Below are 5,930 nucleotides of genomic sequence, written 5' to 3' on the forward strand. Positions count from 1 at the left end.
TGTCCGTCTGCATTTTATTTATTTATTTTTTTTTTTCCTGAAGATTTTATTTGTCCGAGAGAGAGAGTACACACAAGCAGGCAGAGAGGCAGGCAGAGAGAGAGGAGGAAGCAGGCTCCCTGCCAAGCAAGGAGCCCAATGCGGGACTCGATCCGAGGACCCCAGGACCATGACCCGAGCCGAAGGCAGCGGCTTAACCAACTGAGCCACCCAGGCGTCCCTCCGTCTGCATTTTAAAGTGTTACTTGCTTCAAGTGATGGAGTATGGGAAGTTCAAAAAGGCCGAAGAGAGGCAGGGAAAAGGAAATGAATGGGTCCCTGGGTCTTCGCGATTAGAGTTCCTCTGACAATGCTGAGATTTGAGAGTTTACACGTAGAGAAACATGTCTGAAGAGTTATGAAACAAGGACGTAATTTGAGGAAAAACATAAATCGTGCTTATCACTACTTAAAATTGTACTGAACAATTAGTTTATGTTTTCCTCTTAGCTGTAACCTCCTGGAGAGCGACTATCTCCAGGAAGCGTAATAGACACTGGCATGTAATCTGAGCTTAATTTTTATTTCATGCCTGAGTAACTGAGAATAAGTAGTACTTTAAAAGATGAAGAAGCAATTATATAACTTCAGTCTGAGTCCTCAAGGGTATGTCATTAGTATTAATTCCATAGAGGAGGCTAGATTATTTTATATTACAAAACTCTAAGGAATTATGTTTATCATTTTTTTAAGGATTTACTTATTTGAGAGAAAGAGAATGAGTGGGGTGGAGGGGCAGAGAGAGAGGGAGAAGCAGACTCCTGCTGAGCAGGGAGCTGGACACTGGGCTGGATACCAGGACCCTGAGATCATGACCCGAACCAAAGGCAGACCCTTTACTGGCTGAGCCACCCAGGCGTCCTATAGCATTTACCATTGATGAGGGATAGAAGCAGAAAAATGTTCACCTTTAGCCCAAAAGGCTGACCTATAGCCTATATAGCTTTGATAAGGATCAAACCGGAACTGGCTCATACATTCTTAAAGGGTCTCATTGACTCCCTTTAGATCTCACCCATAGTTAATATCGAGCTGACTGACAAGCACCAGAGAAATCTTGAAAAAGATTTTTGAAAAAGAAGTCTCAAGAATTCATTAATTCTTCCTTTCTCTCGTTTCTTTCAGAGACAGAGTGTGCTGAGTGGGTTGATGGGGAGGCAGAGAGAGGGAGAGAGACTTAAGCAGACTCCGTGCTTAGTAAGGACCCTGAGGTAGGACTCTCATGACCCTGAGTTCATGACCTGAGCCAAAATCAAGAGTCAGATGCTTAACTGAGACACCTAGGTGCCCCTCAAGACTTTCTTCCTGACCATTTGTGGCCCCCATCACTCATGAGTCTTTTCAAGTTTTGTATTGACTAAGATATTATTTAAGTTTTTGACTTCCTTTCCTAAGATATTTAGGAAAATAGGATTGCTATGGTGTCAGTCCCTACCAAAACAATGTATGGGGATATCTGTTAGGAATGTGAATTTTCAAAAGAGAGACCTATTTTTTGGAAGCTCAGCTGTGATTCTTACGCACAATCATATTTGAGAAACACTATACTCTCTATGCATAAGTTTGTAAAAGGTTTTAACTTTAAAATTTGATTAATATTTATCATTGGCTCTATTTGAGCCCATCACTGTGCTAAGTGTTTTAATCCTATTTCTTATTTCACCTTTTTAAGGTTCTTGTACTTCTGCATTTTGGTCCTGGCATCCGTTTTCTTATTTGGGTTAGGGCACACACCCAAGAATCAGAATCTAGGCTGGGCTCAGCTGGCGGGTTCTACTTCAAGATCTAGGACCACAGGTCATTCAGAGAACTCTGTACCATAAGTTTCTCACTGTTCTTGGACTAGCAGGCTGTTCAGAGTATGTTCTTATGGTGATAGCAGAGGTACAAGAGGGAAGATTTGCCTGCATTACCTGTCTGACATCCACATAGCCCATGGCCATGTCTAAAAGATAAGGATGGGAGAAGGGACACTCTCAGCCTTTTCAGTTGAAGGAACTGCAGAGTTACAGGGAAAGGGGTATATGGATAAAGGGAGGAACAAGGCCAAGAGTCTGTCACGTATGGAAAATAATCCAATTATATTCCCCCATCTCACATCATAAATAAAAATTCCAATTAAGTTAAAGACCTAAGTATAAAAACAGAGTGAAGTCTTCTATGCAGACTCAGATATATATGAGACTAAGTCCTGTTTAAAGGAAGTGTTCTATGAAAATTATTGGTCAGATTTTGAGGGTTCATGGAACTCAAATCTTCCTCAGGGAAGAAATGAGCCTCCCCACCCCCACCATCTTTCAGGACTGAGGAGACAAGAGATCTGCTAGGATCTCAATTAAAACTCCAAGGAACAGGGCGCCTGGGTGGCTCAGTGGGTTAAAGCCTCTGCCTTCAGCTCGGGTCATGATCCCAGGGTCCTGGGATGGAGCCCCGCGTCGGGCTCTCTGCTCAGCGGGGAGCCTGCTTCCTTCACTCTCTGACTGCCTCTCTGCCTACTTGTAATCTCTGTCTGTCAAATAAATAAATAAAATCTTAAAAAAAAAAACAACTCCAAGGAACACAAGGAGTAACAGGCTCTAGGTAGGGGCCCAAGTCTTATTTAAAATGCAGCCTACCCCAATCCAGCTCAATCTGATTACATTGAGGAAATCAGTCTCTCACTTTATCTACCTTACAAAAGAAAGGTAGAGACCCTTACCAGTGGGAGATACCTAGAACAACCAATATCCAGCTTATAATAGTAGTGGTTGTAGATACATAAAAAGGCAGGCAAGAGTGACTGATAATCAAAACCTAAAACAACAGGAACATATCCGTGGATGATCAAAACATTGGAAATGGTAGGCAAGAACTTTAACTGATCAATACCGTTAGATGAAAATGGATGTAAGGGTTTCAACAGGGACTGGAAATTATTTTCTAGTGTCTTGGGTTGATGGTCCATCACTGTGCCAAAACCACACTCTTACTTTAATAAGTTTATAAATTTTGGTATCTATATATCCAATACCCCCTGGCCTTGTTGTCCTGATAAACCTTTGTTTATCTTGGTACCTTGCTATCCCATATTTTAGAATCAACTGGTTCTATGAAATGCCACACTGGCATTAGACTGGCATGGAACTGAATTTATAGATTTGACAAGAAATGCTTCTGGTGCATCTATGATATTGCATTTTCCTAGATATAAGTATTTATTTTGCATATTTTAAAGTTTTCAACAGTTTTATAATTTTCTCCATGATTATATATAATCTTTGTTAAATGAAACTATTGCTATATACTTTTGATAACATTGTAATTGATATTTTTCAAATTTTACATTTTTAACTATTTCTTACTGGTATGAAGAAATGCAGCTCATTATTATACATTGGTTTTATATTTTGGAATCTTGAATTCAGTCTAATAATTTCACTATAAACTCTCTTGGGTTTTCTAAGAATCAATCACATCTTATGCCACAAAAATTGTGTTTTTCTTCCTTTTCAGTCATTATTCTTTCTTGCTTGCTTTTCCTGGCTAGAACCTCTTCCAACAGTTGATATTAGGCATACTTGTTACATTTCTTTCTTTCTTTCTTTCTTTCTTTCTTTTTTTTTTTTTTTTTTAAGTAATCTGTATACCCCACACAGGCTTGAACTTACAACCTCAAGATCAAGAGTCACATGCTCTATGGACTGAGCCAGCCAGTCGCCCCATCACATTTCTCATTTTAAAGTAAAAATGGCATTAACATATAACTTTGAAATACATATATACCATTTACAAAACTGCTTCTTAGAGCATGTACTAGGTGTTAGCTAGTTATCTTATTTTGTTCAAAACCTCCTGTTTCTTTTCTTTCTTTCTTTTTTTAAGATTTTATTTATTTGAGAGTGCGAAATCGAGAGAAATCATGTGCAGGATGAAGGGCAGAGGAAGAAGCAGACTCCCCGCTGAGCAGGGAGCCCAGTGTGGGTCTTGATCCCAGAACTCTGGGATCATGACCTGAGCCAAAGGCAGATGCTTACCTGACTGAGCCACCCAGGGGCCCTACTGTTTCCTAAACATACCAAGTCCCCTCCTGCCTCTGGACTTTTAAATCTACCAGGAAAGATGTTTTTCTAAATAACTTCATGATTCACTTTCTCATTTCTTTCAGATCTCTGCTAAAATGTCTCTCTTCCAGAGTCTTTTCCTGATCTACCTTTATATAAAACAGGTAATAAAGAGTCTGATGGCGTGTTTTATGTTTGACTGCCGACAGCTTTTAAGCCTCACTTCTGGGGCGCCTGGGTGGCTCAGTGGGTTAAAGCCTCTGCCTTTAGCTCGGGTCATGGTCTCAGGGTCCTGGGATCGAGCCCTACATGGGGCTCTCTGCTCAGCAGGGAGCCTGCCTCCTCCTCCTCTCTCTGCCTGCCTCTCTGCCTACTTGTGATCTGTCTGTCAAATAAATAAATAAAAATCTTAAAAAAAAAAAAAGCCTCACTCCTCCCTCTTCCCATTCTGTTCCATATTTGAGCAAGCTGATAAGCCTGGCTGCTCCTTCTTTGACACTTGTGGGAAGTTTAAACTGCATATGGAATCATCATGCTGGCCCTAACCCTTCACCACCATAAAAAGCCCAAGTCAGTCTCCTTTCCCTGTTCTCTCAAGCCATTTTGGACCTGTTTGGGAGCGGTCCTGCTTTCCCCAGAAAGCATCATTACGCAAGCAGTAAATCCTTCCATACCCTGTTGGGCTGTGTGTGACTTTATCCAATATCCAAACCAAATTTTGGGTGACGAGTCCATCTTGTCACATGTGAGATGGACACAACAGTCCACCCTGTGCTTTATTTTTTTTAATAGGCCTTAATACCACTTGTCATCTTCTATATCTGTTTATTGTGAGTTTTCCCCTGTTATATAAATGACTGAGTGATCGAGCCCCACATCTGGTAAAGCATCTGGCATAACCTTCCACACACTCATTTGTTCAACAAATACTTACTGAATGCCTGCTTTGGCCAGGCCCTGTTAAAGGCATTAGTGCTACACTGGTTAACAAAGCCCTTCCCTTCCTGGATCACATCCCAGCGGGCAGAGTAGGTGTCCAATACGCTTTTGTTAAACCAACGAATAGTAAGATTTTTTTCCGTCTGGAGGTAAGATATTAAAAAGAAACATTATATTGTGAATATAAAATTTTTATTTTTTTTTGCTTCAGACTGGTACTTATTTAAAAATAACATTTAGGAGTTTATACTTATAGGACATGTTATAGGTAACATCCAAAGAAGACAATCAAAAAATATTTTTTGAAGATTTAGTATGTATTTGGTATTAAAGAACTCCTAAATTTGCACATGGTTAGCATTAGCAAGATTAAGATTAGACAGTTGATTTCTAACAATTATTATAGAAGAATATTGAGGAAAATTTCGATAATTACAATCAGTAAAATAGTATAATTTTTTATTTTACAAAGGACAGTGGTCATGTTTAGCAATAGCCTCATTGGTAAATTAAAGCATACTCACTTCAGTGTTGTATTTTGATGCTGTTTCTTTTCCCTTTCTTTCTGGCAAATAACCGACAAGGTACCAACTGCTTGCAATTGGCAAGCCAAACAAAGGAGGCATCATAGCCTACCACCTAGTTGCCAATGTTTGTGAAAGGCAAACTGCAAACTTCTGAGTATGGTTCAGCCCCAGCAAAAGGGGTAAAGGTAAAGTTGCTTCCTCGGCCCACCTTATTCCATGGAAAAAAGTATACTCTGATTTCTGAATTGGATTTTTTAAATTCAGTACTAAGACTCAGCAACTATCAACATTTGCAAAACTGATTTTTCTATACCCAGAAATATCCACTTAGGAGTTGTGAGACTAATTTGAAAAATTTAATAATGTTATACAAATGTAAGTTATT

The sequence above is a fragment of the Lontra canadensis genome, unplaced genomic scaffold, assembly GCF_010015895.1.
Source record: "Lontra canadensis isolate GAN:19392208 unplaced genomic scaffold, GSC_riverotter_1.0 scaffold7, whole genome shotgun sequence".
In the NCBI taxonomy this organism is placed as follows: domain Eukaryota; kingdom Metazoa; phylum Chordata; class Mammalia; order Carnivora; family Mustelidae; genus Lontra; species Lontra canadensis.